The 20,225-nt window shown below is 44.0% G+C and overlaps 1 long non-coding RNA gene across 2 annotated transcripts in view; it reads right to left on the reverse strand.

The window, feature by feature from the left end:
* LOC128342460 (uncharacterized) overlaps window positions 1-20,225 on the reverse strand; it is a 238,098-nt gene that overhangs the window by 116,207 nt on the left and 101,666 nt on the right. The window contains exon 4 of one of the 2 annotated variants that reach the window (XR_008314992.1): window positions 1,347-1,632. The exons of the other annotated variant lie outside the window; for it this stretch is intronic. This is a non-coding gene — a long non-coding RNA (uncharacterized LOC128342460). Of the gene's footprint in view, window positions 1-1,346; window positions 1,633-20,225 lie in introns of those variants that run through there. 2 annotated transcript variants of the gene reach the window in all.

The raw sequence follows: 20,225 nt of genomic DNA on the forward strand, positions 1-20,225 counted from the left end.
CGAGCACTCCAGACACCCATCTCTGTGTCCACTTGGGTTGCAAGCAGCCTGAGCGATCACACAACCTCGGGACAGGGGTTATGGGCGCATTCGCACCCTTAACCACGGTAAAAGGCTGGGTCAGGTGAGTGGGCAGCACTGGGATCCACGCAGATCCCAACACTGCACATGAGCACACTGAGTTAGGCTGCTCATGAAAACAGCCTTTATGTGTTGCATGTAAAAGGTTCCAGGTTCAACCCCTGGAATCTTCAGGTAGGCCCATGTTGGACTCCTGTCCTAATCCCTGGAAAGTTGCCACCAGTCAGTGACTGAGCTAGATGGAGAATGGTTTGACTTAGTATAAGGCAGTTTCCTATGTCTAACGTACTTATGCTTCTTAGTACATGCCTAACCTGAGAACATGGGAGCTTGAGTCTCAGATTCTCAGCTCCATGGAAGCTGCTGTCTAAGATACATCTAGCTAGAGCCATGGCAAGCAGGTGACATAGGAACATAGGAAGCTGCCATATACTAAGTCAGACCATTGGTCTATCTAGCTCAGTATTGTCTTCACAGACTGACTGGCAGCGGCTTCTCCAAGATTGCAGGCAGGAATCTCTCTCAGCCCTATCTTGGAGAAGCCAGGGAGGGAACTTGGAACCTTCTGCTCTTCCCAGAGCAGCTCCATCCCCTGAGGGGAATATCTTAGTGTTCACACTTCTAGTCTCCCATTCATATGCAACCAGGGCAGACCCTGCTTAACTAAGGGGACAAGTCATGCTTGCTACCACAAGACCAGCTCTCTTCTCCCATGTCCTATCTTGGAGAAGCCAGAAGACATATCTGTTTGCCACACTGCAGGCTATGAGTTTGTGCTGCTGGGATGCTGCTTCTGGCCCACCTCAGTAATGAACCCAGAACCTGCCATAATGGAACATAGGAAGCTGCCATATACTGAGTCAGACCATAGGTCCATCTAGCTCAGTATTGTCTTCACAGACAGGCAGCGGCTTCTCCAAGGTTGCAGGCAGGAATCTCTCTCAGCCCTATCTTGGAGAAGCCAGGGAGGGAACTTGGAACTTTCGGCTCTTCCCAGAGTGGTTCCATCCCCTAAGGGGAATATCTTACAGTGCTCACACTTCTAGTCTCCCTTTCATATGCAACCAGGGTGGACCCTGCTTAGCTAAGGGGACAAGTCATGCTTGCTACCACAAGACCAGCTCTCCTCTGTACCATGAGTCCATGTTACAGCCCAGAGTTCAAGTCCAGATGATGGCCAAGGCAGAATTTAATTACATCTCTAACAGTACTTATTTACACATCGTTATTACCAAAAACTGCTACTATGATTTATCCGTTTTTAAAACAAAGCTTTAAAGCCAGCTTAAAACATCAATTTACAATGCATACCAAATAAATGTCCATGGCTGAAAAACTAATGTATTAAAGCACTTGGTGATTTCAAGCATTTCCTGAATTATAGATGCCCTTTGCAGGTCTTATCACGAAAGTAAGAGGAGATGCTTGTTTGAAGAGAGGATAGCCAAATAAGACAGGACAGCTTTGGTGGATGGTTGGTGGAAAAATGCAAACAGCCACATGAAATGGACTGCTTACATTATTTCCTTTTAAAGTGCCATAAATTCAGCCCTGGAAAAAAGAAAAGAATGGTTTTGTAAAATAGCTTATTGTTGATTGCTATGCCATGACTCTATTTTATATATTGTAGCAGAACATCCTAGACAGAATAGTTTCTCCACTTGTGGATACCAGCATTAGTTATACACAAAAGCATGTCTGCCTTCTGAAAGGGAGTTTGTGGTCATTTTTAACCTAGCATTTCTTTTTCACTTATTATATTTGTAGTAGTACCATTGATGGAATAATGCTGAGGCAATAACCCAATTCAGACATTACATTGTACAAGATTACAGTTGCCTGTTCATTCGTACATGTTTTTGTCTGAATAACTGTACTTTCATTCATTTTAAAAGTGAACTTGGGTACAAGCCTCTTGAATGCATGGTACTACAGACAGAAGTGTACTGCATAACATGTGAACAATTGTATACAGATATGTACCTGTGTACACTGCACACTTGTACGAGTGTTGAACATAAAGTGTGAATAGGGCTCATGTATTAGAGATAATGGAATCTGCAGAGATAAGAGAAGGAGATGTGAGGGTGCTTACAGGTGAGGATCAGTGGGCAGGAGAAGTGGCTTAATCTCCCCAGCAAAATCTTCCTGCCATTCACCCTGCAAAACCTGAGTAAGGGAAACAAATTGAAAATCACTTGGGGATACTTGCAGGGGAGAAACTGGGGATGGGGGGGATTGACAAAGCACCTGTTCTGTCCACAGGTTATCCTCTGCAAGTTGTTCCTGGCTTTTCATTTGCATTGCAAGCAGGCACAGGGTTTGGAACCCTGGCCTCCTCTCAGAATGACAAGTTCACTGGCTTTGAAATTTTCAAAAAGTGAACAAAGAAAAAGAATGTCAGAGTTCTTGCCAAGGAAAAACTTCTGAGAACTTCCCCAGAAGGTTTCTCCACAGTTGCACCCTGAGAGATACAATGGCCAGCATTGCCACTTTACTGAAGAGCCCCTGCTTGGTTAGTGCCTTTAGGCCAGGGTTGCACAACTTTGGTCCTCTAGCTGCTGTTGGACAACAACTCCCATCATCCCCAGCCACAGCAGCCAATAGTCAGGAATTATGGAAGCTGTCATCCAACGATAGCCGAAAGGCCAAAGTTGTGCTTTAAACTGACTAAACTGGTCCAAGGTCATCCCATGATCTTAAGGCAGAATGAGGATTTAAGCCCAATCTGCTTTAGCCACGGCGCCCTGTCCACTGCCCCACACTGGCTGAATTGAGCTGGAGCTGGATGTGCATCCAACTTAAAAAAATTTTTTAAAACCCCTCATGTGGCATGTACTGCAAGGGTTAAGAACACAAGTGCTGCGGTCCAGGTTGTGGAACCAGCACTGCTGTGCAGTCTTTCATGGTTGAATTCTTGCACTCGTACCAAAGCTGGGCACACATCTACTAGGGTAGTTATGCATCCAGCACGCCTTTGCTACATGCTCTTTTTCTACACTGCTGTGCTGATGCTCTTTTATTCTCCATGCACTAATAAAGACAACTTCATTATGCCAGCATCACCCCCATGGTGCCACTATATAATAGATTAGCCTTTAGAAAATCACCCCAGAATTGTCCACATTAATGCAACAGGGGCATTGTGTTATTCGTACAGTTCTGTTGCAGATCATGAGAGTAAGATTTGTTCTCACAAATATCTATATTTAATACCTTTCCATATTTTTTCTTTTTTCTAAGAAAGAAAGAAAGAACTGGGTTGCTGTTGGTGGAGGGACCACCACCAATAATTGGATTGCTGCTTGAAGCAAACTTTAATAAGAGCATTAAGTAGCAAAATTATTTAAAAGCAGATCTTTTATGTAAAACAATTTGCTTTGAGAAGATCTTGTTTTGTTAACATAACTCCAGCTACATTATGCTTGTACACTGCTGTTTTGTGCTGCAATTAAGCGCTGATCACATTACATGAGAGATTATACTATCCTATTTACAGTAAATAGCTTAAAGTAGAGGGGAAACAGGAAAGGCTCCATTCATGAATGATTTACACTCGGCTTCTTCTCAAGGTTTTGCATTATTCAAATAACAAGAAATTGTGCCTAGAATACTAACATCATCTTGTAATTTACTGTGTGCAGTCAGAAGCACATTGGCTTCCCAAATTGTCATTTAATATCCTGAAGCATCACAGAAGAATTCTCCTGCTTGGCTTGCTGCTTTTTAAATGTATTTTTATTTCGACTGTAAAAAAAACTTGCACGCAAATGAAACAAAAGTATACAGTTGTGCAAAAATGCTGCCCATGGCTAACAAGATCAGGGGGAAGTTGTAACTTATTTAACTAGGCAAACCATTCTGCAAAGTCCAAGAATCACTTTCAGGAGAATCAAGGAAAAATCAAAGGCTTGTGAGGGGCTGAGATCACCGAAAATGAAAGCACCTTTTGATACATCCTCCAGACAACCCTACAGCCACAACAGGTTCATCAAGAAAGTAAAATATGTTGCCTGACTAGCTAATGGGGGTATACAGTCATATTATATATTAAAAGGTTTCTGAAAATTGTGAGAGAAAGGCCTGCTTAAGAAATCCTGCTCCTACACAGAAGTAGTTTATGGTAAAATGGCACTACCTGACATCCTGACTAAAATGGTGTGGACGCACGAGGAAGATGTGCCTGTGCTGAGGAGAGCTTTCCTACCTGCACTGCATTGGGCATGTAAGGGGTGGAAGTGAATTTCAGTAATCTGCTCTGCCTCCGGAAGTAACTCGTTTCACCCAAAAGCATGTCTCTAAGGGTCAAACAGCCCTCAGGGACATTTTGTTGTTGTTGTTGAGGCAGGGCATTTCCAGGGGCAGACCAGGTTGTCAAAATTCACTTCTTCCCCTCCTGCTATGTGCTCAATGCTGTGCAGGTAGCACAAGTGCAGAAGTAGTGGGGAGCTCTCCACAGTGCAAGCATGATTTCCTGGTACATCCACACACTATTAGTCAGGATGCCAACCACTGAAAGCAGATGGGACTGTAGTTCAGCAGTAGAATCTCTGCCTTACATGCATAAAGTCCCAGTTTCAATCCCTGGCATCTCCAAGTAAGGCTGGGAAAGAATCCTGCCTGAAACCTTGAGGAGCCACTGATGGTCAGTGTAGACAATACTAAGCTAGATTAACCAAGGGTCTGACTCAGTATAAGGCAGCTCCCTACATTTCTAAAGTGGATTTATACTCCCATTTTGAAGTGGTAAGACTGAGTAATAGTGGTATTCAGTGGCTGAGACTTAAGGCCCCTTTCCTCTGAGCATGTGGAAAAAATACTAAAGATGTGCACAGATGGGTTGCTGCAGTTCAGTCTGAATTAGAAACAAACTGCATGTACTCAAACCAGTTTGGTCGAACCAACCAGCTAGGCTGGTTGGGTTGACGAAGCAGCTTGAACCAGCTCGAAGTGGTTTGCAATCAAACCACTTGAACCGGTTCTGCACAGGAGAGGAGAGCTGGTCTTGTGGTAGCAAGCATGACTTGTCCCCTTAGCTAAGCAGGGTCCACCCTGGTTGCATTTGTATGGGAGACTAGAAGTGTGAGCACTGTAAGATATTTCCCTCAGGGGATAGAGCCACTCTGGGAAGAGCATCTAGGTTCCAAGTTCCCTCCCTGGCAGCATCTCCAAGATAGGGCTGAGAGAAATTCCTGCCTGCAACCTTAGAGAAGCCACTGCCAGTCTGTGAAGACAATACTGAGCTAGATAGACCAGTGGGCTGATCCAGTATATGACAGCTTCCTATGTTCCCTAGAAAATACTTGTGCTATTGCTTGAACACATGCTCAGATTCAAATGGGAGAATGGTAATGGCCCTATCCACCATCAGCACAGTACCTCCAGTGACTGTTGCTGGTGTCTATCTCATGTTTCTTTTTAGATTGTGAGCCCTTTGGGGACAGGGATCAATCTATCTTATTTATTTGTTATTTCTCTGTGTAAACCACCCTAAGTCATTTTTAGAAGGGCGGTATAGAAATTGAATTATTATTATTATTATTATTATTATTATTATTATTATTATTATTAGTGTGGTAAGCTGTAGCAATGCAGCAACCTTATTTGGGATCTGGGACTGCCCTTCAGCAATCACATTCTGCCACACAGAAAGAGGAGTAACCTATGAAATGTATTTCCACAATGCAAATCTCCTTGTCTCAGAACGGTCCTCTAAATTAGCTCTTAGAACTTACTACAGGTGTGCAGAACCAGTTCAACTGATCCAAACTTGAACTAGACCAGTCTCAAGAAAAGGCAGCCAGTCAAAGTTTGAACCAGACTGGCCTGGCCCAATATGGACAGGTTTGATACGGTTCAACGGCTATGCTTGTAAAGGGGAATCCGGTGAGGATTCCCCTTTACAAGTAAATGGGTGGCGGAATCCTTTAAAAGTGTACTAGGGCTCGGGGGGGGCAGTGAGAGGACACTTCAACAGCTTCAGCAGCAGTGATGGCAACAGCCCCTCTAAACCCTACCAGCAGTCCCCCCAGCCAGCAGCGTGGGCTGTTGGCACCCGGTTCTGGCCTCTGTGGATGCGCAGAAGCTATCTGCATAGCCACACAAATGGTGGCCATGCAAATGGCCTCTGAACATCCACGGAGGTCACGAAAATGGCATCCATGCATCTGCAGAGGCTAGAACCGGGCCACCGGCCCATGCTTCTGGGGTGAGTGCCAGCGGGGTTTAGAAGGTGTACTCTCGCTGCCCCATAGAACACTTTTAAAGGATTCCCCCACCCCTTTGCTTGTAAAGGGGAATCCTCAATGGATTCCTCACCAGATTCCCCTTTGCAAGCATAGCCCTCAAAACAGGCCGAAAAGACCAAACCGCTGGCCAGTTTGACTGAGCTGGCTTGCAGACTGGTGGTTTGGTTCAAATTCAGTTCACATTCAAACCAAACTGCCAAACCGAGTTCCATGCATACCCCTAAAGCTTACAGTATTTCCCCAGCTCAGAATTCACATCAGGAAAAAGTAGATCGTTTCACAGTATCCCATCCATTTAAGATTCGCTGTCTATGGGAAACTAACTTGTCAGGACTAGGCCCAATATTGATTTACTTCAAAGAAAGCTTCCTTCTTGCTTTTGTCTGTATCCAGTTTCCAAGTGACCCAATCAATGTCATGTCCTCGAAGCCAAAGGAGAAATACTTGCCTCCAGAGTGAAAGAAGCATGAAACTGACATATCATTAAAAAATAAAATTTGCATGGATCTTAATCCATGTTGATAAAAATGATCTCCAAAACAGCTGTAACTCTCTACAGTTTTTGTCTAATAAAATGTGTGGTTGTGCATACTTCAATGAGCCATGTCACTATTACTCAGAATGTGCTAAAATAGTCATCTATTTCTGAAACTCAGTCTTTGCCTCTAGCAAAGGAAACAATCATGACAAATATAAGCCAGTTGCTGTCCAATATCGCCTTTCTAACAAGAATAATCAAAACTGTAGTTAAGATTCTTGGAACACTCTTTTGAGTTTCATTTCCCATTCCAGCCACTACAGTGTTATGAGGTGTTTTTTCTACCTTCCGGGATTGGAAGCTGGCAGGGTTATTCGAAACTATTACAGACACAGCAAAAGTCCAATAGCAAAATTTTATTAAGGGCAATCAAAAACAAGGGATAAGTGGGCATTCCCATGTAACAGGTGTGCACACAAGTCAACCCATGTGTCAAAACATTGGTTTTCAATAGTTTAACACTTTTTGCTAATAAAAACCTTAGCCGCTAATAAATCAAAGTAAATTCATGTACGTGACTTATTATTAGATTCTCTAATGTTCACAAATGGAGTTTAGATTCTCTGGTTTGAGTGTATATGAGAGCCCCTGGTGGCGCAGTGGTAAAACTGCTGCCCTGTAACCAGAAGATTACAAGTTCGATCCTGACCAGGGGCTCAAGGTTGACTCAGCCTTCCATCCTTCCGAGGTCGGTAAAATGAGTACCCAGAATGTTGGGGGCAATGTGCTAAATCATTGTAAACCGCTTAGAGAGCTCCAGCTATAGAGCGGTATATAAATGTAAGTGCTATTGCTAAATGTAAGTGCTATTGCTAAATGTAAGTGCTATTGCTATATGGAGGTTGGGAACCAGACCTGAGAACATAAATAAAACTCCAGGGGAAGACACCTGGTGTCGGAACAGAAGACTGTCTGGGTCTGGATATCTGTCACTCAAGGAAGGGCTTGGACCAACTTCATAGGTGGAGATCTGCATATGAAGGCAGGCAAAGGATCTTGAGGTTTACTTCAATGTAATTAAGGGTGTTCTAAGTCTGGCAGACCTGAGCCAAGCAGTCCAGGAAAATCCATCACATACTTGCCCTTGTGCCAGCTTGCCAGCCGGGGATTAGCTTTCTCTTGAGAGGGCCAGTCCACCAGAAAAAGCAGAAATACCATGTATTTCAGCTCTCTGTTTGACAACACTCCCTTGAGCTAGCCTTTTCAACTAGAGGGTGCCCCACTGATTTTGGGCTCCCAATACTTCTGGTCAACAATAGAACTCATGCTCCATACCTTCGCCGTTCCACTCAACCCTTCCAGACTTCCAAGAAGTCTGGATCGCTTCTGATGTCCAAGAGGCTTTGGGCAGGCAGATTAGGAAAGGCCGGGGATGAATCCTAACTTTGAGGGTGGATCGGGCCTCACTGTGCCCAGATAGCTTTAGAGGAAGAGAGCTGTTCTTGTGGTAGCAAGCATGACTTGTCACCTTAAGCAAAGCAGGGTCCACCCTGTTTCCATATGAAAGGGAGACTAGAAGTGTTTGCACTGTAAGATATTCCCGTTAGGGGATGGAGCCACTCTGGGAAGAGCATCTAGGTTCCAAGTTACTTCCCTGGCATTTCCAAGATAGGGCTGAGAGAGATTCCTGCCTGCAACCTTGGAAAAGCCGCTGCCAGTCTGTGTAGACAATACTGAATGAGATGGACCTATGGTCTGACACAGTGTATGGCAGCTTCCAATGTTCCTACGATGTTGTGATGGATGCAAATTAGCCATAGTGGAGAACTCTGGGACAGGGTACCTGGGGGTTAGAGCCGTTTCTGCATAGCCTACTCCTAGAGTAGAATTAGCTGTCATGGCCGCATAGGAAGAATCCTGTGCCATTTGGAATCCTGCTCTGGATGGATGGTTCTGCTCATGAGGTTTGGCTGAGACTGAGCTTGCTTTTATCCCAGGGGAAGGGGCTGTGCCCCACTTCCCCAACCTATTGGTACAAAAAATAGAACAAAATTTCTCTAACACCAAAGCAAAAGGGGCAAGTCCTAAATCATCCTAACCTATTCCTAGGAGTCTAATTTTGGGCATCCACACATACTGTAGCCATTCACACATGCGATAGGGGAAGGGGGGGAATAAAAATCCCCAGTGACATGGGGAGGACAGGACGATGCATCTTCTGACATACTTGCTGAGGAGTTGGGCTGGTGTGAAGTCCCAAACCTGGGGTCAAGTCCAGCAGGGGTGGGGGTTAGGGAGGGAGAGAGGCGCCTGACGCAGCTCCCTTAAATAGGTTCAGAAGTATGTGGTTGAAACCCCTAGTATTCGAGGGGCTGGGAGAAGGAGATAAAGCTGGGGTAAGGAATATATTAATGTGTCAACCTTGGCACCAGATAGGTAATAGGTTTTTCTGCCAGGACAGTCACCCAGGTGGATTCAGGGGGGGGGATTTTGTTTGTCTAAGGGCTGAACAATTCTGGGGGCTTAAATTGGTGAATGTGCTTCTGAAGAATGCAGGAAGTAATGCAATCAAATGTGTTTAGCAAACCGAGACAAGCAAAGGGGCTTGCTATTTATCAAACTGAGACTGAATCCAAACAAGATGGAGGTGCTCCAACTCATTGTAGGAAGATGCACTTCAGGAAATGGGATAGATCTGCCAGTTCTGAATGGGGTTACACTCCCCTGGAAGGAGCAGGTCCGCAGTTTGGGAGTACCTCTGGACCCAACCTTCTCTCTGATACCTCAGGTGGAGGAGGTGGCCAGGAGTGCTTTCTATCACTTTTGGCTGGTCCACCAACTGCACTCTTTCTTAAAAGTGAGTGACCTTAATTAAGACAGTGGTGAACATGCTGATAACCTCCAGGCTTTACTACTGCAATGCACTCTACATGGAACTGCCATTATACATAGTCCGAAAACTGCAATTGGTGCAGAATGCTGCTGCCCGGTTGGTCTCTGGGTCATCCCAAATATACTATATTACTTCGGTTTCAAAAGAACTACACTGGCTACCAATAGGTTTCCAGGCAAAATACAAAGTGCTGGTTATTACTTATAAAGCCTTAAAAGCTTGGGTCCAGGGTATTCAAGAGAACACCTTCTTCGTTATGAACCCCACTGCCTATTCAGATCTTCAGGGGAGGTTTGCCTGAGGGTGCCCACGGCTCATCTGATGATGACTCAAAGGCAAGCCTTCTCTGTAGATGTCCAGGAGCTGTGGAATTCGCTTCCTGCTGATATTAGAGTTGATCCATCCCTATTGACCTTTAGGAAACAGCTGAAGACACATCTCTTCAGCCAAGCTTTTTAGCTATTTTAATTTTGAACTTTTATATGTTTTAAATTGTTTGTTTTTTAAAAAAAATAATGTTTTAAACCACCTAGAGACTTTGGTAGTGGGTGGTATAAAAATTTAAGACAGAGAGAGAGAGAGAGAGAAGAGAGAGAGAGAGATCAGTCACCAGGGTTTTCATATACATAACTTTTCAGACTGTTCCTTTTGCCAGCGTGTACAAGCATATTTCCTGGACTTCAAAATACAGGTCCTCCATGCCAGCACCTCATGTAGGGGTACAGGGGGGTGCCACACTGCCCATAATAACTGTACAGTAAACAATAGATTATGGACTCTCCCAAGAAGTAACTTAAAATAAAATAGCAGAATACCTGTTAGATATGATATAATCAATAGTAATTCACCTGGTGCAGGAATAGGAATAGGGAGGAGCAATCAGGGGCAGTCCTTCCATGAGGCATGTTAAAGTGGTCACCTCAAGTGGCAAATTACTGGAGCGCCAGCAGGATGGAAAGGTGAATCAGAATCAGAATCAAGCTTTATTACAGTCAGAGACCAGCATAAAATTACACATTAAATGAAGGTAATACTGGAGAAGAGTTACATGTTGATAGAGGTGATTGCAGATATGATGATAGCTATTGTGAAAAGGCTAAAATTTAAAATAATTACAATTTAAAAGGAGACAAGCTACTAAAAAGAAACAAGCTACTAAGAAACTAAAACCGCTAAACATACTTTTCCATAATAAAATGCACAGAAAAGATAGAAGGGGAATCGAAATAGTAGTAGCAATATAGCTAAAAATGATTTCATATGTGGTAAAAAGCTAGAATTAAAATTAAGAATGGTTAAAACTATAATGGTTGCCATAAGTTAGACTATTAATAAAAATGGTAAAGTTACAAGGAATTACACTAAATGGTAAAATACACTAAAATACGCTAAATGGTGAAGTTTACACTGCATTAATCTAATAAAATATTATGCATTGCCATGGTGCAATTAATATGGAGGCGAGTGTTATCAGGACTCAAATTGGGGGAGCCCATCAGCTATCATCTTTCGCCGGATGCCAATTGCAGCCACACAGATCTTTGTGGTGTGGGTGTTAGAGTCAGATAGCAGCAATTGAATATAGAAGTGATTCGTACACCCTGGAAGCTTATTCAGCCGTGGAGAAATATGGGCAGCACAAATGTCTCTGTAGAACAGGCAGTATAGAAGTACATGCTCAGTGGTTTCAATGTGCTCTGAGCCGCAGGGGCATAATCGCTCTGCATACGGGATCTTTCTGTATCAACCCTCTATTACTGCTGAGGGGAGACCATGGCAGCGGGCCAGAGTGAACGCCCTTCTGTGGTTTGGGGATTCCAGTGGAGAAAGGTATGCTGCCGGAGAGGCCATATATCTAAACTCCTCTTATACAAAACTTGGGGACACTGCTGAGATCCACTTGATGCTCAGAGTCAGTGATGCGCTGTTTGATGATAGCTTTTGCCTGATCGTATCCCATGTTGATCAGGGACAGAGGGGCACGGCCCAGGGTAGCTAATTTCATCTCAGTTACCTGAGCCTATATAGAATGGTAATTGTCATGAAGGGTTAGAGGGGCAAGACCAGTTGGACTGAGGGATAGTTTAAGCCAATAGGAGAGAGTGGCCACCCACACCCTAGCCTCAATCTTGATCAGGTCTGTCTCCAGGCGTAATGTAGCATTAGAAACACATCTTAGTACACATAGCGCTGCCCTGAGGAACTTGGATTGTACCCGTTCCAAAGTCACGATATTGGGAAAAGGACCCAATTGCTCAATGGAAAGGTTTCCTCCACCACCCTCCACTGCTCATCTGCTCCCTCTACTGACAACCACCATCAGTGCAGTTCATCTCGCAGTGCATTGAGGGATAACCAGAGGCTGGGAAAATGATTCTTGGCCTCCATTGATCCATGCTGCATGGAGCAGCACAGACCATCTGGGCACATGGTGGTGCACCAACAATGTTTTGGACAATCGCCTGGGGGAAAGTAAGTGAAACACTGCCTCCCACCCAACCCAGCCACCCTCCCCGCCCCAGCGAGCAGCATGTGAATAGCCTTAGCAAGTTATTCTCAGTAGTTCTGCCATAAAATATTAATTCATTTTGTCTGATGCCCCAATCCAAACACATTTCAAAAGTATATTGAAAAAAATAAATATAAAATCCTGTTTATATTATTGATTGCACTGGCCTTGAATGGTGAGGGTTAAGCATGAAGAGGTATCATTAGGCAGATTTGGTTCAATATGTTTTTCGTCTCATTTCTTTTCAGGCAGTTTTATATACAGTTACTCAAAATATCCTTCAGGGCAGGCCTAATGAAGAATCTGAGCAGTCAAATAGGCAAAATGCAAAATGACTCCACTTATATAGTATTCACATTTCTTTGATTCTACTTATTTTTCCTAAAAATCATTGTTCAGGCAAACCCTCTGCTATCATTCAAATCTCCAAGACTTCATCAAGATCAGTTTTACTTATTGCATCTGAAGTGTCCTCCTAAGTCTTTTTCTTAGTGATTAACTGTAAGCCTCTCGCTCCATCTAGCCGAGTGGTCTTGTTGTGCAGAACAAGAACGAGGGAAAGCAGAGGTGCTTGTTTATCTTCCTGGCTTACTGGAACCTTGAGCTATGTCACCAGCAGTGTGGGAAAAGCAAATAATTTGGAGTTTAAATTAATGATCTACAAAGTGGTAGAAAAACACCATGTTTGCAAAATCATCTCACTTTTTTCACTCGCCAAAAATCCCTTTCCACTACCTGAGCCTAAGGGATTCATCATAACACCACAATATTATAAAAGAAAATAACAGTCTTACTGGAAAAACTTATTTTGTTTGTTTGACAATAATATTGTGAACCCATTCACACGAATGGGCAGGCAGCGGGGTGGGTGGGTAGGGCAAGGTTCCACCTACCTTCCCCCAGACAATTCTTCTTAATCTGTTGTCATGCAAACCACATGCTCACATGACCTGCGTTGCCAAGAGCAGTGTGGAGCAACAGAGGCCAGGACTCGTTTTCCCAGCCTCTGCATTTCCCACAAGTCACTGCATGATGAACATGGTGCCTTGGAGGATTCCTCCATCAGATGGGTGCTCTAGGTACTCGTCTCTGTGTCTCCTCACCCCCTTGGAGCTGAGGAGACACATGATCCCGGCAGCCAGATTAAAGGAGCGCTTGCTCCCTTAACCTTGGCTAAGAGCTGGGTTTAGGATTGGGCTTAGGCTGGATGCGAGCATCGGGATCCACATGGATACGACTGCTCCACGGGATGCCCTAGCCCGGGCTAGGCTGCTTGTGAGAACAGCCTGTGTTTCTTCAAAAACAGGGCTGCTGTGGAGAGGAGGGAAGACCCAATTGCATAAACCGACTTCTGCTCATGCAACCTAATAATTTGCATATCCAACCTAACAATAATAATAATCATTAGTTAGTAAATATCACCAATTCCAAACAATAAGCTTCTCCAACAGGGTTGCCTGGTCATAAACCTTGGAAATTTAAGGTTCAATAGTACTTAGAGAATTGAGGACCTCTCTCTAGGGATGTGCATGGAACCATCTGGCCCTGTTTGGTTCGAGGCTGGTCCGGCACCCCTCAACCCCCCCGCCCCCCCCCCGGTCTGGTCCAGGGCGGCGGGTTCACGAATTTTAATATTACCTTTAAAATGATTGTAGAGGCGGCAAGGGGTGGGTGGGTGCATGGAGGTTTCCCCTCCCCCTGCTGGCCTTCAAAATGCACACCTCTGGCCTTTTAGGCCCGTTTTTGGGCCCATTCTGACCTTGCTAAAAACGGCACGGGGGCCAAAATGGCAGCCGCAGCGCATGCGCAAAAGGCCTCTGTGAGGCCTGGCATGACTCACAGCATCATAGAGGCCATTTGCGCATGTGCTGTGGCCATTTTTGTTTTGGCGCACACACACCCGCCTCTACAACATTTAAAAGGTAATTTAAGAAAATTAAGTGTTTAAAATTCATGAACCCCCCAAACCATTGGGGTGGTTTTGGTTCTGGGAGCTATCAAGCTGGATGGTGTTTGGTCCGGGGGTCTAACCATCAAACCCCCGAATGAAAAACCATGAACCTCGAACCCCCAAACCTGTCTGCAAATCCCTACCTCTCTCTCTACATTACAAACTTCTATTTCATACCACTATAACTGGCATGACCGTTCCTAAAGAATCCTGGGAATAGCAATTCAGCAAGGTGCTGAGAACATTCCTTGTTACTAGCTTAACCCACGTAAAGCATCTGCGTGGAAATACTTGATTGCTCCCCTCACCCCCTGCCACAGCCCCTCTCACTTCACAGATCTCTCCATCCTCACCTGAGCCGCTCCTGAGCACTCCTGTTCCTGGTCCTCCATCCGGGTTCTTCCATCGCCCTCACCCCTCTTGGTCAGTCCTCCATCCCTTTACTCCATCCCCCTTATCCCTCTTGGTCACAGCTGCAGCATTGCTGGTGCCTTTTGGCCAAGCTGCAGCCCTCTATTCCCAGAGACCTCCTCACCCAAGCCCTGCTCCTGCTCCTCCCACAGGAGCAGCAGCAGCAGCAGCAGCAGTTGTTCCCCTCAGGTCGCTGACAGGCCCGGGCCCATTGCTTGCCCAGCTGCCCTCCACCAATGGCCTCAGTAGCCCCCAAAAGCAGCAATGGTTGACTGGGCCCTTTCTTGCTGCCAATAGGTGCTGCCATAGCCACTCATTCCCCTCAGGCCGCGGACAGGCTCGGGGCCATCCCTCACCCTTCCTTCTTTTTCTCTTCCCTTCCCTTCTCTATCTATCTCTCCCTCCCTTCCGGAGTTAACAGATCTTGTTTCTTTATCTAATCCACACAATGGCAGCCTCCTTCTCCTGAAGGGGCTCTTTCCTCCCTTACGACCCCTCTCTTCACAGACCTCTGCCCACTATCCTTAGATAGATAGATAGATAGATAGATAGATAGATAGATAGATAGATAGATTCCTCTCCTCTACAATCAAGAACATCTTCCGACCAGTAACAGTTGCATTCCAACTGTCCTTAAGCATCACAGGCTCCTCCTCCCTATCTGCATATGGAATCCCCACTGCCCTATCACCATGGTGCTTCTGCTTGTGAACTCTCACGAGAGCTGCCACACACGTGATTAGCCATGGGTACACCTTAGAGAATTATATATAAAGATATAAAGATGGATAGGTAGATCTCCTCACATAGGGTCTTTCCAGATTGCAATAAAGAGCAGAGTGCTGAAAGCTTTATTGCATATTCCAAGTGCAATCTTATTCTTCATAGACATGCTGCAACAAGCTTCCACATGATTTCCTAGTGTGTGTCCTTAACCTCTGTACACAAGCCAAGTAGGAACCTGATCTATTTTTTCAGTGCCACCTGCTGGCTAGCTCTTGCATTTCTAGAAGACCCCATTCTTTTCCCCAGTCACCACAAAAGAAATAATGGGAAAAGGTGGGTTCTTCTCAGAATGCAAGGGCTGGCCTGCAGGTGGCATTGCAAAAATTGTGTGAGGTACCTGTTCAGCATATACAAAGGTACCTGTTACCATGTACAAAGGATAAGACCATGCTAGGAAATAGTGTAGAAGTCTGCAGGAGCATGTGAATGGAGAGTAAGCTCACACTTGGAACATCCATGAAAGCTTCAAATGTCCTGCAGTTTATTGCCAACTTGAAAACCCATAAGTACAGCTCCTAGGATACTCTGAAGAGGGGGATGATTTTACCAGTTTGTGTCTGTAGTCAAGATCTGCTTTCATCCAAGTGGTTTAAAATCTACCTTTCTCTTTCTCCCATTTTTATGTGACTTCCTGATCATGAAAGTTCCTGCAGGAGAGATATGTAGTGCCACTGAGAACCCTGGTTGTGATTGGCTCTCCCCACATGATTCTGGGATTCCAAACATTACCACAGCAGCATGGATAGAAGCCTCAGGGAAGTAGACTCCATGCCACTGTGATAATGTATGGAGAAAAAGGTGTGTACAAAACAAGTTCAAGGCAAACCTCAAATTGGGCCGGTTCGGCAGCTCAACTGTGGACAGAAACGGAAGTGGTTCAGTCCATGTTCAAACCTGACTGAGCCTGGTCCAAGGCAGAGTGGTTCGAACCAATTTGGTGGTTTGAGGGAGCTAAGCTTGTAAAGGGGGATCCAGTGAGGATTCCCCTTTACATGCAAAGGGCTGTGGGGGGGGATACTTAAAAAGGCTTCTAAAGAGCCTTACTGATCTGGCAGCGGCCATACCACCACTCCTAGAAGACTCCCAGTGCTCCCCAGTAGTCCGCCTGTGTGGCACAACTCTGACATTGACTGGCCTCTGTGTCAGTGTCAGAGCTGTGCCATGTGGGTGTGCTGCTGGGGAGTACTGGGGGCCTTCCAGGAGCAATGGTATGGCCACCACTAGACCAGTACAGCTCTTTAGAAGCATTTTAAAGAATTCCCTCATTCTTTTGCTTGTAAAGGGGAATCCTCACTAGATTCCCCTTTACTAGCATAGTCTTCAAACCAGTTTGACATGGCTCAACCAATCCAAACCAGTTCAAACAATCCAAACCACGAGTCCAACCAGTCTTAGTCTTCAAACCGAGTCAAACCAGTTCGAAATGGTTCAACCAATCCAACAGAACTGGGGGTGGACTGGTGGTTCAGTTTGAATTTGGCTTGAATTCAAACCGAACTACAATAAACGGTTCTGTGCACACCCCTGGAATGGAGGGGCCCTGAATCTTCCACAAATAAATTCTACCACAGCATCAGGGAAGTTCCTCTACATTCTTTAAGGCTATCCCAGGATGGCACTGAAGCCTAAGTTTCGTTGAATGCATGCAGATCTTTTAAGATTTTAAACATGTTTCATTCACTTTATTTTTAAAAGGCTTTCCTTGCCTTATCTTTAACTTTGTGCTCCTGCGGTCACTGCTGCCTGTGTAATGTAACTTGTTCTGGACTGGTCAGTTTGCCTTCACAGTTTCCCACACTGAGATAAATCAAACATTATCTTCCAATGTTTATACAAGGAGGTGGTAATATATACAGTATCAGGGACAGAGCTAGGTACCGTATTTGGCAGCTAGATAGGCACCACAGATTTCCTGAGTTGTTTACCTGTTCAACAGATGGACAGGCATACCCAATCTTTGATTATCTCATCATGGAGAGTATCGATACATTGAACTCTTTTTTAAAAAAATCTCCAATGCTCCTAGCATGCTTGCACCATTTTTTCATCTGAGGTTGATGTTTCCTCTTTGCATATTGTTTCACACATATACACACCTAACTCAATCACTCTCATTTCAGATTTCTCAAATAACTACTTTCCCATTCTGTCCAAAAACTAACCAACTGAAAGAAAACCTCTGAGATAGTTAACACATAAAGCTCTCCAGGGAGTTAAAGCCTTTCAACATCTTATGTAGCCAAGGATCAACACAGGCATCACACTTTTCTGATCTTGGTTCATAGAATACAGGTGCATGGCACTTCAACAAGATTAGCACAGTGCACACTAACAAGTCTGCTTTTGATTTCCAATCATTGTTGTAATTGTATGCCGTGTAATGCAATTACTGTACCCATCTAACAAGAATTTGTATTGCTTGCCACCAGTGCTATATCCTGAAACGCTTTGCAATGCTTGACATCATTGTGCAGCTCTTTAACTAGAACGGAAATGTTGTCAAAGACAAAACTGAAGACCCCATCTGTTCAAGCCATACAAAACAGTGCATCTTCCAAACTCACTCCTCAAAACTAAAATCTGTTTATTCTGAAGTTTATTCACTGATTTTAGTGGGTGAGTGTAAAGATTGAGGCTTTTAGCATATCTTCCATTTGAACTTTCTCAGAAGATTTAGCCTAAATATCCATGTGAAAAGGCTATCCCTCAGAAAGAAAGAAAAAACCAAAGCATGAAATCCTGAAGTTACCTATCCTGAAGAAAACCTATCTGTTTTTGATTCAATGCCTTACAATAGAGCCAGATGCCTCTAGGAAACCCAAAAGAAGGGCATCAAGGAAATAGCCTTTCCTGCTGTTTCTGCCCCCATACCAGCAACTGTTATTCAGAGGTATACTGTTCCTAAACATGGAGGTTTCACAAAGCAATCATGACTCATAGCCAATGATAGACCTCTTCACCAAGAATTTGTCTAATCCTCTTTTAAAGTCATATAAACTACTAGCATCATGTGATTCTGTCATCTGCAGGTCCCCTCCCCCTAGCTTTGCCAGCAGGAGAGAAGTCTGAATGAGAAGCCAGAAAAAGATTAGACTCTGACATGAGAGAAGCCATGTAAAAACTGAAAGAAAACCGGGATTAAATAGTCAGTGAGTAAGATCACACAAGAAGTCTTTGACTGATTGATTGATTGATTGATTGATACAATGGAATTAAGTGTTTAATTTCATCTTCCTTCCTGGCACCTTGTATTTTGCTGGTCAACAGACTGCAATAAAAAATCTATCTCCTCTTTTCCTTGGGAAGGCCTGACCCCATTTGGTCCTAAGGAGCAGCCTCCACTGCATATGGGTGCCTATGAATTTATTCATTTGATCCTACAGGGATGTGCCCAAATCTCACTTTTTAGTGTACTTTCCCAAAGGAAGGCACTTAAATCTCTCTCTCTCTCTCTCTCCCCACTATTGTGTTTGCAGTCCAATTCAATTACAAACCAAATTCACAGTAAATGGAAGATGAGTCCTAGGGGGTCCTGACAGGACACCCCCCCCCCCGATTTGCTATGTTGTTTCCAGATGGCAGCCACACAACATATAGACCATAACCCTTTGTAACTCGTGTTTTGAATTGGGTTAGTTGAATACTAACCAAATTCACAGCACCCACTGAGTGGTGGTGGGTTTTTTTTATGACCCACCACGTTGTGTCAAGAAGGTGCCCTCTCAAAATATAGACAACACCCCTTTGAAACCCATATGCTGACAGTCAGATATAAAATTCAAAGCACATGGGAGGGAGTCCTAGATAAGAGTCACTAGTTAAAAGAAGCAAATAATAGGCTCCAGATGTTCTATCTAGAACTACTTATTTCCTTATATGAGACTCCTGCAGTTCTATGTATAGAACTGCAGGAGTCTCATAGAAGGGTGGCTTCTATGCAAAGGTAAATCACCATATACTGGACTCAAGGGATAGTTAACTTTGCTGCAGGGAAGGGTAAGCACATCAGGACAGTGCACACACCAATGGAGAATGTCAATGTGATTAGGAAAGACTGGGATTTTTTTTAAAAAAAATCACAAAATGATACATTTGTTGAGAGAAGAGTGGAATGCTTGCTTGTTATCAGTGATGATACAGGAACCATCCAATAAATATGTGTGATCAGCAGTCATCGATCACACAAATTTACTATCGTAATGCAGGCACGGGGGTGGGGGGGATCACATTTTTCCAATAATAACATATTGCATTTCAGTTACAGAAATCTGTTTTTTATACAATGAATCCATGAAGGTGGCATATGGATCACACACATCAACCCAGTAATTACTGTGTATTCATTGTTACAAGTGGTGGTGGGAGATTGCTGGGGTTAAACCACAGGTTAATGTTTTGCTTCAAATAAACTTTGCCTAGGAAGTCATCCAAACGCAACAGACTCAGGTGGTGATGACAGGTAATATTTTCCAGCTAAAGAGAAAATCTATCAGAATTTGCCCCTGTATTTCAGATCTGCTTTAGGTATCTTTTAACTATGTTTCTCAACAAATTCTGGGCAATGACTTATTATTCATATGCAGTTGTTAATCCTTTTATGGAGGTTTTCTTTATTGAATCTCAAAAGGACAATCCTATGAGGAACTTGGGGAAATTCTGGAGCCCAACAAGCTCTGCTTCTGTTTATGAACTCCAAAAACATAAATACATAAAGAATTCATGCTTCAGCAAAGTAAGGAAAAGTGTTCTTCCTTTTATACCCTAGAATGGCTTGCCTATCTGCAATAAATAGCATGGCATTAGTTCCATGCAGCATATACAAGGGATAAGATTTTCTCAAGCAGATATGGCTCTTTCATTCAATGTCC

The sequence above is a fragment of the Hemicordylus capensis genome, chromosome 1 (genome assembly GCF_027244095.1).
Source record: "Hemicordylus capensis ecotype Gifberg chromosome 1, rHemCap1.1.pri, whole genome shotgun sequence".
NCBI classification, from domain to species: domain Eukaryota; kingdom Metazoa; phylum Chordata; class Lepidosauria; order Squamata; family Cordylidae; genus Hemicordylus; species Hemicordylus capensis.